General features: G+C 40.9%; 6 non-coding genes across 6 annotated transcripts; all 6 read right to left on the reverse strand.

Moving 5' to 3' along the window:
* Window positions 1-2,734: 2,734 nt before the first annotated feature.
* On the reverse strand, window positions 2,735-2,807 carry TRNAV-AAC (transfer RNA valine (anticodon AAC)). Its single transcript has one exon. It is a non-coding gene; the product is annotated as a tRNA-Val (tRNA).
* A 4,589-nt stretch (window positions 2,808-7,396) lies between these two features.
* TRNAV-CAC (transfer RNA valine (anticodon CAC)) lies at window positions 7,397-7,469 on the reverse strand. The gene has a single exon. It is a non-coding gene; the product is annotated as a tRNA-Val (tRNA).
* A 1,367-nt stretch (window positions 7,470-8,836) lies between these two features.
* On the reverse strand, window positions 8,837-8,909 carry TRNAV-CAC (transfer RNA valine (anticodon CAC)). Its single transcript has one exon. It is a non-coding gene; the product is annotated as a tRNA-Val (tRNA).
* A 1,719-nt stretch (window positions 8,910-10,628) lies between these two features.
* TRNAV-CAC (transfer RNA valine (anticodon CAC)) lies at window positions 10,629-10,701 on the reverse strand. The gene has a single exon. It is a non-coding gene; the product is annotated as a tRNA-Val (tRNA).
* A 2,072-nt stretch (window positions 10,702-12,773) lies between these two features.
* TRNAV-CAC (transfer RNA valine (anticodon CAC)) lies at window positions 12,774-12,846 on the reverse strand. The gene has a single exon. It is a non-coding gene; the product is annotated as a tRNA-Val (tRNA).
* Window positions 12,847-13,133: 287 nt separating this feature from the next.
* TRNAV-AAC (transfer RNA valine (anticodon AAC)) lies at window positions 13,134-13,206 on the reverse strand. The gene has a single exon. It is a non-coding gene; the product is annotated as a tRNA-Val (tRNA).
* Window positions 13,207-20,523: the final 7,317 nt, after the last annotated feature.

Consider the following 20,523-nt stretch of genomic DNA (forward strand, 5'->3'; position numbering starts at 1 on the left):
TGTGTGCTCGAAATCTTGCTTAAATTGAGCTTACCTTTTCAGTTTAATAATATATATTTCAAAAAGTACACTTGAACAAACAAGAATCTTAATCTATTTGGTAAAGAAAAAATTGTCTGAAAGGATTCTAAAACCATAACCAATATTTCTGGATTCAAGGTTTCCGTTGCCGAAACAATATCTTGTTTGAAAACGTACATTTATGCATAAAAGACCAGACAACTACATAGTTCCACTGTGTTTTGAACAACGGACCTTCTGCGTGTTAAGCAGACATGATAACCACTACACTATGGAACTCTTAAAAAGTTTTCTGAAACAGCTTTTCAGTCCGCAAGAAAGCACATCAGATTCATTTGTGTGTGCTCGAAAACTTGCTTAAATTGAGCTTACGTTTCTGTTTAATAATATATATTTCAAAAAGTACACTTGAAAAAACACGATTCTTACTCTATTTGGTAAAGAAAAAATTGTATGAAAGGATGCTAAAACCATAACCCATATTTCAGAATTCAAGATTTCCGTTGCCGTCACAATATCTTGTTTGAAAACGTATATTTATGCATAAAAGACAAGACAACTACATAGTTCCACTGGGTTTTGAACGTGTGAAGCAGACGTGATAACCATTACACTATGAAACTCTTTAAAAAGTTTTCTGAAACAGCTTTTCAGTCTGCAAAAAAGCACATCAGATTCATTTGTGTGTGCTCAAAATCATGCTAAAATTGAGCTTACGTTTTCTGTTTAATAAAATATATTTCAAAAAGTAAACTTGAACAAAAAAGAATCTTACTCTATTTGGTTAAGAAAAAATTGTATGAAATGATTCTAAAACCATAACCAATATTTCGGGATTCAAGATTTCTGTTGCCGTCACAATATCTTGGTTGAAAACGTACATTTATGCATAAAAGACCAGACAAGTACATAGTTCCACTGTGTTCTGAACAACGGACCTTCTGCGTGTTCAGCAGATGTGATAACCACTACACTATGGAACTCTTAAAAATGTTTCCTGAAACAGCTTCTCTGTCCGCAAGAAAGCACATCAGATTCCTTTGTGTGTGCTCAAAATCATGCTAAAATTGAGCTTACGTTTTCTGTTTAATAATATATATTTCAAAAAGTACACTTGAACAAACAAGAATCTTACTTTATTTGGTAAAGAAAAAATTGTATGAAAGGATTCTAAAACCATAACCAATATTTCGTGTTTCAAGATTTCCGTTGCCGTCACAATATCTTGTTTGAAAACGTACATTTATGCATAAAAGACCAGACAACTACATAGTTCCACTGTGTTTTGAACAACGGACCTTCTGCGTGTTCAGCAGATGTGATAACCACTAAACTATGGAACTCTTAAAAATGTTTTCTGAAACAGCTTTTCTGTCCGCAAGAAAGCACATCAGATTCATTTGTGTGTGCTCAAAATCTTGCTTAAATTGAGCTTACGTTTTCTGTTTAATAATATATATTTCAAAAAGTACACTTGAACAAACAAGAATCTTACTCTATTTGGTAAAGAAAAAATTGTATGAAAGAATGCTAAAACCATAGCCCATATTTCTGGATTCAAGATGTCCGTTGCCATCACAATATCTTGTTTGAAAACGTATTTATGCATAAAAGACAAGACAACTTCATAGTTCCACTGGGTTTTTGAACTCAGGACTTTCTGCGCGTTAAGCGGACGTGATAACCACTACACTATGGAACTCTTAAAATTGATTCCTGAAACAGCTTTTCTGTTCGCAAGAAAGCACATCAGATTCATTTGTGTGTGCTCAAAATCATGCTTAAATTGAGCTTACGTTTTCTGTTTAATAATATATATTTCAAAAAGTACACTTGAACAAACAAGAATCTTACTCTATTTGGTAAAGAAAAAATTGTCTGAAAGGATACTAAAACCATATCCAATATTTCTGGATTCAAGATTTCTGTTGCCGTCACAATATCTTGTTTTCGAAAATGTACATTTATGCATAAAAGACCAGACAACTACATAGTTCCACTTTGTTTTGAACCCAGGACCTTCTGCGTGTTAAGCAGACGTGGTAACCACTACACTATGGAACTCCTAAAAAAGTTTTCTGAAACAGCTTTTCAGTCTGCCAAAAAGCACATCAGATTCATTTGTGTGTGCTTGAAATCTTGCTTAAATTGAGCTTACGTTTTCTGTTTAATAAAATATATTTCAAAAAGTACACTTGAACAAAAAAGAATCTTACTCTATTTGGTTAAGAAAAAATTGTATGAAAGAATTCTAAAACCATAACCAATATTTCGGGATTCAAGATTTCCGTTGCCGTCACAATATCTTGGTTGAAAACGTACATTTATGCATAAAAGACCAGACAACTACATATTTCCACTGTGTTTTGAACAACGGACCTTCTGCGTGTGAAGCAGATGTGATAACCACTACACTATTCAACTCTTAAAATTGTTTCCTGAATCAGCTTTTCTGTCCGCAAGAAAGCACATCAGATTCATTTGTGTGTGCTCGAAATCTTGCTTAAATTGAGCTTACATTTTCTGTTTAATAATATATATTTCAAAAAGTACACTTGAACAAACAAGAATCTTACACTATTTGGTAAAGAAAAAATTGTCTGAAAGGATACTAAATCCATATCCAATATTTCTGGATTCAAGATTTCCGTTGTCGTTACAATATCTTGTTTTCGAAAACGTACATTTATGCATAAAAGACCAGACAACTACATAGTTCCACTGGGTTTTGAACCCAGGACCTTCTGCGTGTTAAGCAGACATGATAACCACTACACTATGGAACTCCTAAAAACGTTTTCTGAAACAGCTTTTCAGTCCGCAAGAAAGCACATCAGATTCATTGGTGTGTGCTTGAAATCTTGCTAATATTGAGCTTACCTTTTCTGTTTAATAATATATATTTCAAAAAGTACACTTGAACAAACAAGAATCTTACTCTATTTGGTAAAGAAAAAATTGTCTGAAAGGATTCAAAACCATAACCAATATTTCTGGATTCAAGGTTTCCGTTGCCGTCACAATATCCTGTTTGATAACGTACATTTATGCATAAAAGACCAGACAACTACATAGTTCCACTGTGTTTTGGACAACGGACCTTCTGCGTGTGAAGCAGACGTGATAACCATTACATTATGGAACTCTTTAAAAAGTTTTCTGAAACAGCTTTTCAGTCTGCAAGAAAGCACATCAGATTCATTTGTGTGTGCTTGAAATCTTGCTTAAATTGAGCTTACCTTTTCTGTTTAATAATACATATTTCAAAAAGTACACTTGAACAAACAAGAATCTTACTCTATTTGTTAAAGAAAAAATTGTATAAAAGGATGCTAAAACCATAACCCATATTTCTGAATTCAAGATTTCCGTTGCCGTCACAATATCTTGTTTGAAAATGTATGTTTATGCATAAAAGACCAGACAACTACATAGTTCCACTGGGTTTTGAACCCAGGACCTTCTGCGTGTTAAGCAGACGTGATAACAGCTACACTATGGAACTCTTAAAATTGATTCCTGAAACAGCTTTTCTGTTCGCAAGAAAGCACATCAGATTCATTTGTGTGTGCTCAGAATCATGCTTAAATTGAGCTTACGTTTTGTGTTTAATAATATATATTTCAAAAAGTACACTTGAACAAACAAGAATCTTACTCTATTTGGTAAAGAAAAAATTGTATGAAAGAATGCTAAAACCATAGCCCATATTTCTGAATTCAAGATTTCCGTTGCCGTCAAAATATCTTGTATGAAAACGTACATTTATGCATAAAAGACAAAAAAACTACCTAGTTCCACTTGGTTTTGAAACCAGGACCTTCTGCGTGTGAAGCAGACGTGATAACCACTACACTATGGCACTCTTAAAATTGTTTCCTGAAACAGCTTTTCTGTTCGCAAGAAAGCACATCAGATTCATTTGTGTGTGCTCGAAATCTTGCTAATATTGAGCTTACCTTTTCTGTTTAATAATATATATTTCAAAAAGTACACTTGAACAAACAAGAATCTTACTCTATTTGGTAAAGAAAAAATTGTATGAAAGGATGGTAAAACCATAACCCATATTTCTGGATTCAAGATTTCCATTGCCGTCACAATATCCTGTTTGATAACGTACATTTATGCATAAAAGACCAGACAGCTACATATTTCCACTGTGTTTTGGACAATGGACCTTCTGCGTGTGAAGCAGACGTGATAACCATTACACTATGGAACTCTTAAAAATGTTCTCTGAAACAGCTTTTCTGTACACAAGAAAGCACATCAGATTCATTTGTGTGTGCTGGAAACCTTGCTTAAATTGAGCTTACGTTTTCTGTTTAATAATATATATTTCAAAACGTACACTTGAACAAACAAGAATCTTACTCTATTTGGTAAAGAAAAAATTGTATGAAAGGATGGTAAAACCATAACCCATATTTCTGGATTCAAGATTTCCATTGCCGTCACAATATCTTGTTTGAAAACGTACATTTATGCATAAAAGACAAGACAACTACATAGTTCCCCTGTGTTTTGAACAACGTACCTTCTGCGTGTTAAGCAGATGTGATAACCACTACACTATGGAACTCTTAAGATTATTTCCTGAAACAGCTTTTCTGTCCACAAGAAAGCACATCAGATTCATTTGTGTGTGCTCGAAATCTTGCTTAAATTGAGCTTACGTTTTCTGTTTAATAATATATATTTCAAAAAGTACACTTGAACAAACAAGAATCTTACTCTATTTGGTAAAGAAATTTTTTATGAAAGGATGCTAAAACCATAACCCATATTTCTGGATTCAAGATTTCCGTTGCCGTCACAATAACTTGTTTGAAAACGTATATTTATGCATAAAAGACAAGACAACTACATAGTTCCACTGGGTTTTGAACCCAGGAGCTTCTGCGTGTGAAGCAGACGTGATAACCACTACACTATGGAACTCTTAAATTTGCTTCCTGAAACAGCTTTTCTGTCCACAAGAAAGCACATCAGATTCATTTGTGTGTGCTCGAAATCTTGCTTAAATTGAGCTTACGTTTTCTGTTTAATAATATATATTTCAAAAAGTACACTTGAACAAACAAGAATCTTACTCTATTTGGTAAAGAAAAAATTGTATGAAAGATGGTACAACCATAACCCATATTTCTGGATTCAAGATTTCCGTTGCCGTCACAATATCTTGTTTGAAAACGTACATTTATGCATAAAAGACAAGACAACTACATAGTTCCACTGGATTTTGAACCCAGGACCTTCTGCTTGTGAAGCAGACGTGATAACCACTACACTATGGAACTCTTAAAATTGTTTACTGAAACAGCTTTTCTGTCCGCAAGAAAGCACATCAGATTCATTTGTGTGTGCTCAAAATCATGCTAAAATTGAGCATACGTTTTCTGTTTAATAATATATATTTCAAAAAGTACAATTGAACAAACAAGAAACTTACTCTATTTGGTAAAGAAAATATTGTATGAAAGGATTCTAAAACCTAAATCAATATTTCTGGATTCAAGATTTCTGTTGCCGTCACAATATCTTGTTTGAATACGTACATTTATGCATAGAAGACCAGACAACTACATAGTTCCTCTGTGTTTTGAACAACGGACATTCTGCGTGTTAAGCAGATGTGATAACCACTACACTATGGAACTCTTAAAAATGTTTTCTGAAACAGCTTTTCTGTCCAGAAGAAAGCACATCAGATTCATTTGTGTGTGCTCGAAATCTTGCTTAAATTGAACTTACATTTTCTGTTTAATAATATATATTTCAAAAAGTACACTTGAACAAACAAGAATCTTACTCTATTTGGTAAAGAAAAAATTGTATGAAAGGATGGTAAAACCATATTTCTGGATTCAAGATTTCCGTTGCCGTCACAATATCTTGTTTGAAAACATACATTTATGCATTAAAGACAAGACAACTACATAGTTCCACTGGGTTTTGAACACAGGACATTCTGCGTGTGAAGCAGACGTGATAACCACTACACTATGGAACTCTTAAAATTATTTCCTGAAACAGCTATTCTGTCCGCAAGAAAGCACATCAGATTCATTTGTGTGTGCTCTAAATCTTGCTTAAATTGAGCTTACGTTTTCTGTTTAATAAAATATATTTCAAATAGTAAACTTGAACAAACAAGAATATTATTCTATTTGGTAAAGAAAAAATTGTCTGAAAGGATTCTAAAACCATAACCAATATTTCTGTATTCAAGATTTCTGTTGCCGTCACAATATCTTGTTTGAAAACGTACATTTAAGCATAGAAGACTAGACAACTACATAGATCCACTGTGTTTTGAACAACGGACCTTCTGCGTGTTTAGCAGATGTGATAACCACTACACTATGGAACTCTTCCAAAAAAATTCTGAAACTGCTTTTCAGTCTGCAAAAAAGCACATCAGATTCATTTGTGTGTGCTTGAAATCTTGCTTAAATTGAGCTTACGTTTTCTTTTTAATAATATATATTTCAAAAAGTACACTTGAACAAACAAGAATCTTACTCTATTTGGTAAAGAAAAAATTGTATGAAAGGATGGTAAAACATAACCCATATTTCTGGATTCAAGATTTCCTTTGCCGTCACAATATCTTGTTTGAAAACGTACATTTATGCATAAAAGACAAGACAACTACATAGTTCCACTGGGTTTTGAACCCAGGTCCTTCTGCGGGTTAAGCAGACGTTATAACCACTACACTATGGAACTCTTAAAAATGTTATCTGAAACAGCTTTTCTGTCCACAAGAAAGCACATCAGATTCATTTGTGTGTGCTCGAAATCTTGCTTAAATTGAGCTTACGTTTTCTGTTTAATAATATATATTTCAAAAAGTACACTTGAACAAACAAGAATCTTACTCTATTTGGTAAAGAAAAAATTGTATAAAAGGATTCTAAAACCATAACCCATACTTCTGAATTCAAGATTTCCATTGCCGTCACAATATCTTGTTTGAAAACGTACATTTATGCATAAAAGACCAGACAACTACATAGTTCCACTGTGTTTTGAACAACGGACCTTCTGCAAGTGAAGCAGACGTGATAAACATTACACTATGGAACTCTTAAAAAAAAATTCTGAAACAGCTTTTCAGTCCGCAAGAAAGCACATCAGATTCATTTGTGTGTGCTCGAAATCTTGCTTAAATTGTGCTTACGTTTTCTGTTTAATAATATATATTTCAAAAAGTACACTTGAACAACCAAGAATCTTACTCTATTTGGTAAAGAAAAAATTGTATGAAAGGATGGTAAAACCATATTTCTGGATTCAAGATTTCCGTTGCCGTCACAATATCTTGTTTGAAAACATACATTTATGCATAAAAGACAAGACAACTACATAGTTCCACTGGGTTTTGAACCCAGGACCTTCTGCGTGTGAAGCAGACGTGATAACCACTACACTATGGAACTCTTAAAATTGTTTCCTGATACAGCTATTCTGTCCGCAAGAAAGCACATCAGATTCATTTGTGTGTGCTCTAAATCTTGCTTAAATTGAGCTTACCTTTTCTGTTTAATAATACATATTTCAAAAAGTACACTTGAACAAACAAGAATCTTACTCTATTTGTTAAAGAAAAAATTGTATAAAAGGATGCTAAAACCATAACCCATATTTCTGAATTCAAGATTTCCGTTGCCGTCACAATATCTTGTTTGAAAATGTATGTTTATGCATAAAAGACCAGACAACTACATAGTTCCACTGGGTTTTGAACCCAGGACCTTCTGCGTGTTAAGCAGACGTGATAACAACTACACTATGGAACTCTTAAAATTGATTCCTGAAACAGCTTTTCTGTTCGCAAGAAAGCACATCAGATTCATTTGTGTGTGCTCAGAATCATGCTTAAATTGAGCTTACGTTTTGTGTTTAATAATATATATTTCAAAAAGTACACTTGAACAAACAAGAATCTTACTCTATTTGGTAAAGAAAAAATTGTATGAAAGAATGCTAAAACCATAGCCCATATTTCTGAATTCAACATTTCCGTTGCCGTCAAAATATCTTGTTTGAAAACGTACATTTATGCATAAAAGACAAAAAAACTACCTAGTTCCACTTGGTTTTGAAACCAGGACCTTCTGCGTGTGAAGCAGACGTGATAACCACTACACTATGGAACTCTTAAAATTGTTTCCTGAAACAGCTTTTCTGTTCGCAAGAAAGCACATCAGATTCATTTGTGTGTGCTCGAAATCTTGCTAATATTCTGTTTATACCTTTTCTGTTTAATAATATATATTTCAAAAAGTACACTTGAACAAACAAGAATCTTACTCTATTTGGTAAAGAAAAAATTGTCTGAAAGGATTCAAAACCATAACCAATATTTCTGGATTCAAGGTTTCCGTTGCCGTCACAATATCCTGTTTGATAACGTACATTTATGCATAAAAGACCAGACAGCTACATATTTCCACTGTGTTTTGGACAACGGACCTTCTGCGTGTGAAGCAGACGTGATAACCATTACACTATGGAACTCTTAAAAATGTTCTCTGAAACAGCTTTTCTGTACACAAGAAAGCACATCAGATTCATTTGTGTGTGCTCGAAATCTTGCTTAAATTGATCTTACGTTTTCTGTTTAATAATATATATTTCAAAAAGTACACTTGAACAAACAAGAATCTAACTCTATTTGGTAAAGAAAAAATTGTATGAAAGATGGTACAACCATAACCCATATTTCTGGATTCAAGATTTCCATTGCCGTCACAATATCTTGTTTGAATACGTACATTTATGCATAAATGACAAGACAACTACATAGTTCCACTGGGTTTTGAACCCAGGACCTTCTGCGTGTGAAGCAGACGTGATAACCACTACACTATGGAACTCCTAAAATTGTTTCCTGAAACAGCTTTTCTGTCTGCAAGAAAGCACATCAGATTCATTTGTGTGTGCTGGAAACCTTGCTTAAATTGAGCTTACGTTTTCTGTTTAATAATATATATTTCAAAACGTACACTTGAACAAACAAGAATCTTACTCTATTTGGTAAAGAAAAAATTGTATGAAAGGATGGTAAAACCCTAATGCATATTTCTGGATTCAAGATTTCCATTGCGGACACAATATCTTGTTTGAAAACGTACATTTATGCATAAAAGACAAGACAACTACATAGTTCCCCTGTGTTTTGAACAACGTACCTTCTGCGTGTTAAGCAGATGTGATAACCACTACACTATGGAACTCTTAAGATTATTTCCTGAAACAGCTTTTCTGTCCACAAGAAAGCACATCAGATTCATTTGTGTGTGCTCGAAATCTTGCTTAAATTGAGCTTACGTTTTCTGTTTAATAATATATATTTCAAAAAGTACACTTGAACAAACAAGAATCTTACTCTATTTGGTAAAGAAATTTTTTTATGAAAGGATGCTAAAACCATAACCCATATTTCTGGATTCAAGATTTCCGTTGCCGTCACAATAACTTGTTTGAAAACGTATATTTATGCATAAAAGACAAGACAACTACATAGTTCCACTGGGTTTTGAACCCAGGACCTCCTGCGTGTGAAGCAGACGTGATAAACATTACACTATGGAACTCTTAAAAAAAAATTCTGAAACAGCTTTTCAGTCCGCAAGAAAGCACATCAGATTCATTTGTGTGTGCTCGAAATCTTGCTTAAATTGTGCTTACGTTTTCTGTTTAATAATATATATTTCAAAAAGTACACTTGAACAACCAAGAATCTTACTCTATTTGGTAAAGAAAAAATTGTATGAAAGGATGGTAAAACCATATTTCTGAATTCAAGATTTCCGTTGCCGTCACAATATCTTGTTTGAAAACATACATTTATGCATAAAAGACAAGACAACTACATAGTTCCACTAGGTTTTGAACCCAGGACCTTCTGCGTGTGAAGCAGACGTGATAACCACTACACTATGGAACTCTTAAAATTGTTTCCTGAAACAGCTATTCTGTCCGCAAGAAAGCACATCAGATTCATTTGTGTGTGCTCTAAATCTTGCTTAAATTGAGCTTACCTTTTCTGTTTAATAATATATATTTCAAAACGTACACTTGAACAAACAAGAATCTTACTCTATTTGGTAAAGAAAAAATTGTATGAAAGGATTCTAAAACCAAAACCAATTTTTCTGGATTCAAGATTTCTGTTGCCGTCACAATATCTTGTTTGAAAACGTATATTTATGCATAAATGACAAGACAACTACATAGTTCCACTGGGTTTTGAACCCAGGAGCTTCTGCGTGTGAAGCAGACGTGATAACCACTACACTATGGAACTCTTAAATTTGTTTCCTGAAACAGCTTTTCTGTCCACAAGAAAGCACATCAGATTCATTTGTGTGTGCTCGAAATCTTGCTTAAATTGAGCTTACGTTTTCTGTTTAATAATATATATTTCAAAAAGTACACTTGAACAAACAAGAATCTTACTCTATTTGGTAAAGAAAAAATTGTATGAAAGATGGTACAACCATAACCCATATTTCTGGATTCAAGATTTCCGTTGCCGTCACAATATCTTGTTTGAAAACGTACATTTATGCATAAAAGACAAGACAACTACATAGTTCCACTGGGTTTTGAACCCAGGACCTTCTGCTTGTGAAGCAGACGTGATAACCACTACACTATGGAACTCTTAAAATTGTTTACTGAAACAGCTTTTCTGTCCGCAAGAAAGCACATCAGATTCATTTGTGTGTGCTCAAAATCATGCTAAAATTGAGCATACGTTTTCTGTTTAATAATATATATTTCAAAAAGTACAATTGAACAAACAAGAAACTTACTCTATTTGGTAAAGAAAATATTGTATGAAAGGATTCTAAAACCTAAATCAATATTTCTAGATTCAAGATTTCTGTTGCCGTCACAATATCTTGTTTGAATACGTACATTTATGCATAGAAGACCAGACAACTACATAGTTCCTCTGTGTTTTGAACAACGGACATTCTGCGTGTTAAGCAGATGTAATAACCACTACACTATGGAACTCTTAAAAATGTTTTCTGAAACAGCTTTTCTGTCCAGAAGAAAGCACATCAGATTCATTTGTGTGTGCTCGAAATCTTGCTTAAATTGAACTTACATTTTCTGTTTAATAATATATATTTCAAAAAGTACACTTGAACAAACAAGAATCTTACTTTATTTGGTAAAGAAAAAATTGTATGAAAGGATGGTAAAACCATATTTCTGGATTCAAGATTTCCGTTGCCGTCACAATATCTTGTTTGAAAACATACATTTATGCATTAAAGACAAGACAACTACATAGTTCCACTGGGTTTTGAACACAGGACATTCTGCGTGTGAAGCAGACGTGATAACCACTACACTATGGAACTCTTAAAATTATTTCCTGAAACAGCTATTCTGTCCGCAAGAAAGCACATCAGATTCATTTGTGTGTGCTCTAAATCTTGCTTAAATTGAGCTTACGTTTTCTGTTTAATAAAATATATTTCAAATAGTAAACTTGAACAAACAAGAATATTATTCTATTTGGTAAAGAAAAAATTGTCTGAAAGGATTCTAAAACCATAACCAATATTTCTGTATTCAAGATTTCTGTTGCCGTCACAATATCTTGTTTGAAAACGTACATTTAAGCATAGAAGACCAGACAACTACATAGATCCACTGTGTTTTGAACAACGGACCTTCTGCGTGTTTAGCAGATGTGATAACCACTACACTATGGAACTCTTCCAAAAAAATTCTGAAACTGCTTTTCAGTCTGCAAAAAAGCACATCAGATTCATTTGTGTGTGCTTGAAATCTTGCTTAAATTGAGCTTACGTTTTCTTTTTAATAATATATATTTCAAAAAGTACACTTGAACAAACAAGAATCTTACTCTATTTGGTAAAGAAAAAATTGTATGAAAGGATGGTAAAACATAACCCATATTTCTGGATTCAAGATTTCCTTTGCCGTCACAATATCTTGTTTGAAAACGTACATTTATGCATAAAAGACAAGACAACTACATAGTTCCACTGGGTTTTGAACCGAGGTCCTTCTGCGGGTTAAGCAGACGTTATAACCACTACACTATGGAACTCTTAAAAATGTTATCTGAAACAGCTTTTCTGTCCACAAGAAAGCACATCAGATTCATTTGTGTGTGCTCGAAATCTTGCTTAAATTGAGCTTACGTTTTCTGTTTAATAATATATATTTCAAAAAGTACACTTGAACAAACAAGAATCTTACTCTATTTGGTAAAGAAAAAATTGTATAAAAGGATTCTAAAACCATAACCCATACTTCTGAATTCAAGATTTCCATTGCCGTCACAATATCTTGTTTGAAAACGTACATTTATGCATAAAAGACCAGGCAACTACATAGTTCCACTGTGTTTTGAACAACGGACCTTCTGCAAGTGAAGCAGACGTGATAAACATTACACTATGGAACTCTTAAAAAAAAATTCTGAAACAGCTTTTCAGTCCGCAAGAAAGCACATCAGATTCATTTGTGTGTGCTCGAAATCTTGCTTAAATTGTGCTTACGTTTTCTGTTTAATAATATATATTTCAAAAAGTACACTTGAACAACCAAGAATCTTACTCTATTTGGTAAAGAAAAAATTGTATGAAAGGATGGTAAAACCATATTTCTGGATTCAAGATTTCCGTTGCCGTCACAATATCTTGTTTGAAAACATACATTTATGCATAAAAGACAAGACAACTACATAGTTCCACTGGGTTTTGAACCCAGGACCTTCTGCGTGTGAAGCAGACGTGATAACCCCTACACTATGGAACTCTTAAAATTGTTTCCTGATACAGCTATTCTGTCCGCAAGAAAGCACATCAGATTCATTTGTGTGTGCTCTAAATCTTGCTTAAATTGAGCTTACCTTTTCTGTTTAATAATATATATTTCAAAACGTACACTTGAACAAACAAGAATCTTACTCTATTTGGTAAAGAAAAAATTGTATGAAAGGATTCTAAAACCACAACCAATATTTCTGGATTCAAGATTTCTGTTGCCGTCACAATATCTTGTTTGAAAACGTATATTTATGCATAAAAGACAAGACAACCACATAGTTCCACTGGGTTTTGAACCCAGGACCTTCTGCGTGTTAAGCAGACGTGATAACCACTACACTATGGAACTCTTTAAATGTTTTCTGAAACAGCTTTTCATTCCGCAAAAAAAGCACATCAGATTAATTTGTGTGTGCTTGAAATCTTGCTTAAATTGAGCTTACGTTTTCTGTTTAATAATATATATTTCAAAAAGTACAATTGAACAAACAAGAAACTTACTCTATTTGGTAAAGAAAATATTGTATGAAAGGATTCTAAAACCTAAATCAATATTTCTGGATTCAAGATTTCTGTTGCCGTCACAATATCTTGTTTGAAAACGTACATTTATGCATAGAAGACAAGACAACTACATAGTTCCTCTGTGTTTTGAACAACGGACCTTCTGCGTGTTAAGCAGATGTGATAACCACTACACTATGGAACTCTTAAAAATGTTTTCTGAAACAGCTTTTCTGTCCAGAAGAAAGCACATCAGATTCATTTGTGTGTGCTCGAAATCTTGCTTAAATTGAACTTACATTTTCTGTTTAATAATATATATTTCAAAAAGTACACTTGAACAAACAAGAATCTTACTCTATTTGGTAAAGAAAAAATTGTATGAAAGGATGGTAAAACCATATTTCTGGATTCAAGATTTCCGTTGCCGTCACAATATCTTGTTTGAAAACATACATTTATGCATAAAAGACAAGACAACTACATAGTTCCACTGGGTTTTGAACACAGGACATTCTGCGTGTGAAGCAGACGTGATAACCACTACACTATGGAACTCTTAAAATTATTTCCTGAAACAGCTATTCTGTCCGCAAGAAAGCACATCAGATTCATTTGTGTGTGCTCTAAATCTTGCTTAAATTGAGCTTACGTTTTCTGTTTAATAAAATATATTTCAAATAGTAAACTTGAACAAACAAGAATATTATTCTATTTGGTAAAGAAAAAATTGTCTGTAAGGATTCTAAAACCATAACCAATATTTCTGTATTCAAGATTTCTGTTGCCGTCACAATATCTTGTTTGAAAACGTACATTTAAGCATAGAAGACCAGACAACTACATAGTTCCACTGTGTTTTGAACAACGGACCTGACCAGGGAGGTTCCAGGCGGTTCCCCTCTCCCCCCGCCTTGTACCCACATGCAACGTACAAATAAAGACAGGAAACGGGAGCTGGAGGTAAAATGGCCGCGGCTATTTATTTATACAGAAAACCTAATGGGGTAAATGCACTCCCTGCCAGAGTGTGCTCCTTTGACAGGAGGGGGAGGGGACGGTCAGCCGGCCCTCGAACCGCTGACCTCGTGTCCCCTACGCGAGCGGGCTCTCGAGGTCATGGATAACTGACCTTGCCCACTCGTACTCCCCCCGGGCTCAAACGGCCCAGCTCCCAGTCTGGCAAGAACAAGCACCCACCCCCCAAGAGCCGCCGCGACAAAGGCAAAACTGGTCAATGACCCCTCCTGTTCGGAACCTCGTCCTTTCACTCAGCACAGTATCAGCTGTTCGTGCTGTAACGGAACAAAGAACCATTAACACGGCATACAATGCATATGTCCACATTCCTGGGAATACCCTACCCTGCTCAACCTTCTGCTGCCGTTCATTACATGATTGCAATCACTAACTAAGGGGATGGGTGGGTGGGAAATCGTCTGGCGGGCAGCCAAAGAGGATGTGCTGCCCGCCAGCCTGGCCTTAAGTAGGCCTTCCTGGAACTCCTCCCCTGTCCTGGGGAGGGAGGTGTGGGGGCGGGCCAGCGAGGGGAAGGCCGGACCCCCCCCGGTCATGAAGCCCCCCCGCCTATGGCTAGGGGGGCCGCTTGACCAGGGAGGTTCCAGGCGGTTCCCCTCTCCCCCCGCCTTGTACCCACATGCAACGTACAAATAAAGACAGGAAACGGGAGCTGGAGGTAAAATGGCCGCGGCTATTTATTTATACAGAAAACCTAATGGGGTAAATGCACTCCCTGCCAGAGTGTGCTCCTTTGACAGGAGGGGGAGGGGACGGTCAGCCGGCCCTCGAACCGCTGACCTCGTGTCCCCTACGCGAGCGGGCTCTCGAGGTCATGGATAACTGACCTTGCCCACTCGTACTCCCCCCGGGCTCAAACGGCCCAGCTCCCAGTCTGGCAAGAACAAGCACCCACCCCCCAAGAGCCGCCACCGACGGGTCTATTTAACCCCCCTTAAACTAGGCCCGTACCGCCAACCCTCCAGACCCTCTCGAAGCCCTCCCGGAAACTCAAATAAGTCTACCCCGCCTGGCATGCCTAGCAGCGGGACCGATGCTCCTCTACCGGCCCAGCCTGCCCTCTCCATTCCACCTGGGGCTGCCAATCGTGCCTGGGGCAGTAGTTACTCAACTTGCCATGCTTTTTAAAGATGCCCTGAGAATCGCTTTTTTCGCTGCACTATCCCTCACCCGGTCCCGGACATACCCACCTCCGGAGCCGCAGGCCGCCTTTGCCCAGCGCTATCTGGGATTTCGCCTTTTTTACTGCTGCAGGCTTCTTACCCGCCCTCAGTGACCACTAGGGAATCGACCCTGGCAGTGGACTGGGCCACGCCTCTTCCCTTGCTCGCTCTGTGTCGCCCACTGCAAGCCTTGACGCATCTCCTCGATACCGCCCTAAACGCGACTCCTTACCATTACCCGATACGCCATATGCCGTACCTTCCACGGCGTGTCTCCATCAACCACCTGCCGGGGCTGTTCCACCATCTGTGCAGTGCGTGATGCTGCCGGGTGGGTCGGCTACCGCGCCCCTGACCCCGGCCGTGGCTGAAGAATTGAAAGACACCGGGGTCCGGCTGATGGCTGTTGGTACTGGAATGGAATTCGCGGTGCCAGTGACCCCGGCCGTGGCCATCTGTGGCTTCCCGTGAGGAAGAGACCTGGGCTGCGACTTGGTTCGCCCTTCACCCGATGCCGGCTCCACGTAGTCGAACCCTGCTGGGTTCTCTGCTCTACGAAACACATTGGCACCAACCGCGGTTGCGGTTGGCCGTCTTTGTCTCCTTGGCCCTGCCGACTCTGCAGGCGAAATCCTGACAGTGACACCGCCCGCGTCAGCAACGGGCGGCCGTGTGGCGTGCCGTGACGCCCTGTTCTGCGTCACGGTGGCTGGAAGTTGCCGCCCCTCCTTGGCGGGCCGACCTGCGCGCCGATCCGCCGTGTCCTGCGTCCCAGCGGTCGAAGTCCTCCCCACCTTCGCTGAGGCCCGACAGGGCCGCTGTGACGCCCTGCCTCGCGGTACCGTGACCGAGGGCTGCCGCCCTGCGTGCGGTTGCTGAACTTCGCCTGCCGCCTTGCACTGCAGCACCCTCCGCGCTCCCTTCCTGTGGAGCGCGGCTTCTCTGCCTGCCGCCTGTCTAGCGCGCAATGCTGCCTGAGGGCTGTCGACTGTCGCCTGTTGCGTTGTGCTGCAGCGCCCTCCGCTTTGACGCCCTGCCTCACGGTACCGTGACCGAGGGCTGCCGCCCTGCGTGCGGTTGCTGAACTTCGCCTGCCGCCTTGCACTGCAGCACCCTCCGCGCTCCCTTCCTGTGGAGCGCGGCTTCTCTACATGCCGCCTGTCTAGCGCGCAATGCTGCCTGAGGACTGTCGCCTGACGCGTTGTGCTGCAGCGCCCTCTGCTTCCCCTTCCCGCGGGGAGCAGCCTTAGTGCCACGTGCTGGTTTCACAGAGAACGCCTGCAGCCACCGATCCAACCATGCCTCGTCATGGTTTTCCGCCTCGACTTGAAGAAGGCGTAACTGCTCTGCCATTGCTGCCATGCAGCCCGCTTCCCGTATGCCTGTCCAAAATTTTCGCGCGACGGGGCACCGGCCCGTCCCTACCCGGCCCTGCTTGCACGGGTCGTGACTATTGCCTGCCCCAGGATTAGCAACCCAGGGCCTCACGCGCTGTGACCGCGTGCCTTCGCCAGCCCCTCTCCCCGCACAGCAAACCGTACGCACCCGCGCGCATTTCCGTGTGCCCATATACACCCGCGCGCATTTCCGTGTGCCCATATACACACGCGCGCGCGAATTTCCGTGTGCCCATATACACCCGCGCGCACCCATAAACATCCACACGCACCCATATAAACCCGCGCGCACCTGCGTGTGCCCCGCTACACACGCACCCTGCGTGTGCCCGTATACACAGACGCGCGCATTTCCGTGTGCCCATATACACACACGCGCATTTCCGTGTGCCCATATACACACGCGCGCATTTCCGTGTGCCCATATACACACGTGCGCATTTCCATGTGCCCATATACACACGCGCGCATTCCCGTGTGCCCATATACACACGCGCGCATTCCCGTGTGCCCATATACACACGCGCGCATTTCCGTGAGCCCATATACACACGCGCGCATTTCCGTGAGCCCATATACACACGCGCGCATTTCCGTGAGCCCATACACACACGCGCGCATTTCCGTGAGCCCATACACACACGCGCGCATTTCCGTGAGCCCATATACACGCGCGCATTTCCGTGTTCCCATATACACGCGCACATCTACGTGTGCCCGTATACACACGCGCGCATCTACGTGTGCCCATATACACACGCGCGCATCTACGTGTGCCCATATACACACGCGCGCATCTACGTGTGCCCATATACACACGCGCGTATCTACATGTGCCCATATACACACGCGCGCATCTACGTGTCCATATACACGCACGCATTTACGCGTGTCCATATACACGCGCGCATTTACGCATGTCCATATACACACGCGCATCTACGTATGCCCATATACACGCGCGCATTTACGTGCACCCCTATACCCATGCGCGCATTTACGTGCACCCCTATACCCACGCGCGCATTTACGCGTGGTATTTATCATCTAATAATTACTACAGTATATTTATATAGTTTATAATGTCACTAGATAAAGAGCTCTACTGACATCTACGTGTGCCCATACACACGCGCGCATCCACGTGTGCTCATACACACGCGCGCATCCACGCGTGCGCCCATACGCACTCGCGCACATCTACGTGTGGCCATACATACCCGCACGCATCTACGTGTGCCCACGCACGCAAGCGCACATCTACGTGTGCCCCTATACACCCGCACACTTCTACGTGTGCCCCTACACATATAAACATCCACATGTGCCTACATACATATTTCTGATGTGCCTACACGTATATCGCAGAGAACAACGAATGCAACCACCGATCCAACCATGCCTCGTCATGGTTTTCCGCCTCGACTTGAAGAAGGCGTAACTGCTCTGCCATTGATGCCATGCAGCCCGCTTCCCGTATGCCTGTCCAAAATTTTTGCGCGACGGGGCACCGGCCCGTCCCTACCCGTCCCTGCTTGCACGGGTCGCGACTATTGCCTGCCCCAGGATTAGCAACCCAGGGCCTCACGCGCTGTGACCGCTTGCCTCCGCCAGCCCCTCTCCCCGCACAGCAAACCGTACGCACCCGCGCGCATTTCCGTGTGCCCATATACACCCGCGCGCATTTCCGTGTGCCCATATACACACACGCGCGCGCATTTCCGCGTGCCCATACACACCCGCGCGCACCCATATAAACCCGCGCGCACCCATATAAACCTGCGCGCACCTGCGTGTGCCCCTCTACCCACGCACGTGCGCGCCCTGCGTGTGCCCGTATACACACGCGCGCGCATTTCCGTGTGCCCATATACACACGCGCGCATTTCCGTGTGCCCATATACACATGGGCGCATTTCCGTGAGCCCATATACACGCGCGCATTTCCGTGAACCCATATACACGCGCGCATCTACGTGTTCCCATATACTCGCGCGCATCTACGTGTGCCCATATACACACGCGCGCGCATCTACGTGTGCCCATATACACACGCGCGCATCTACGCGTGCCCATATACACGCGCGCATCTACGCGTGTCCATACACACGCGCGCATCTACGCGTGTCCATACACACGCGCGCATTTACGCGTGCCCATACACACGCGCGCATTTACGCGTGTCCATACACACGCGCGCATTTACGCGTGTCCATACACACGCGCATTTACGCATGCCCACATACACGCGCGCATTTACGCATGTCCACATACACGCACGCATTTACATGCACCCCTATACCCACGCGCGCATTTACGTGTGGTATTTATCATCTAATAATTACTACAGTATATTTATATAGTTTATAATGTCACTAGATAAAGAGCTCTACTGACATCTACGAGTGCCCATACACTCGCGCGCATTTACGTGTGCCCATACACACGCGCGCATCCACGTGTGCCCCTACACACGCGCGCATCCACGCGTGCTCATACACGCGTGCATCCACGTGCACCTGCCTACGTGTGCCCATACGCACTCGCGCACCTCTACGTGTGGCCATACATACCCGCACGCATCTACGTGTGCCCACACACGCAAGCGCACATCTACGTGTGCCCCTATACACCCGCACACTTCTACGTGTGCCCCTACACATATAAACATCCACATGTGCCTACATACATACTTCTGATGTGCCTACACGTATATCCATATATCCAACTACCTGTGCCCACACACCTATCCCCCACACATGCGCCTCCGCACGCACGCCTCCCCATGCGCCCATCCATGAATTAATTGGGGAATTCAGATAAAGTAACCAAGCATAAATGCTAAACATTGCGATTCCCATTAACAAGTATTTATCATCTAATAATTACCACAATATATCTATATAGTCTATAATGTCCCTAGATAAAGAGCTCTATTGACATTATATAATTCTCTGCACCGTCTGAGACCATAAGTGGGGGGGACACGTCGCCAGTCAGACCGCGCTCCCTCCTATGCAAATCTTATGCCAGCCTTTCTGTCCCAACTTCGCCATACCCCCACCCCGCACGGGTGGGCAACTGCTACCCCCGCACGGGATACCAGAAGGAAGCGGCCGCTGGGAGCAGTCAAGCATCCACTTGCCATCGCTCCCAGCGCCTCAGCGTGTCCCCCCCTGCCGAAATACAGTATATTTATATAGCTTATAGTATACATGCCTACATACACGTACACCGATTTACCTGTACCCATGTACACATATATACGTACCCGTATACACATATATATACCCGCACACACATACCTGCACATAATCGCCCCGAGCGCATCAGCGTGTGTCCCCCCGCCGAAACTAACTGCGGGGGCAGACCGTGAAGCGCCAACCCTGGCCGCCCCCTCTTTGCGCTTACCCCCGGCCTAGGGCCGCAACCACTAAGAGCGGCTGCACTAGCCTATACATGCGTATATCTCCACTTACGTATACGTGCATACCCATATACACATGTACATACACACCCACATACCTGCACATAACACCCATAAATACCTGTACGTACATCCAC

The sequence above is a fragment of the Ascaphus truei genome, chromosome 18 (assembly GCF_040206685.1).
Source record: "Ascaphus truei isolate aAscTru1 chromosome 18, aAscTru1.hap1, whole genome shotgun sequence".
Taxonomy (NCBI): domain Eukaryota; kingdom Metazoa; phylum Chordata; class Amphibia; order Anura; family Ascaphidae; genus Ascaphus; species Ascaphus truei.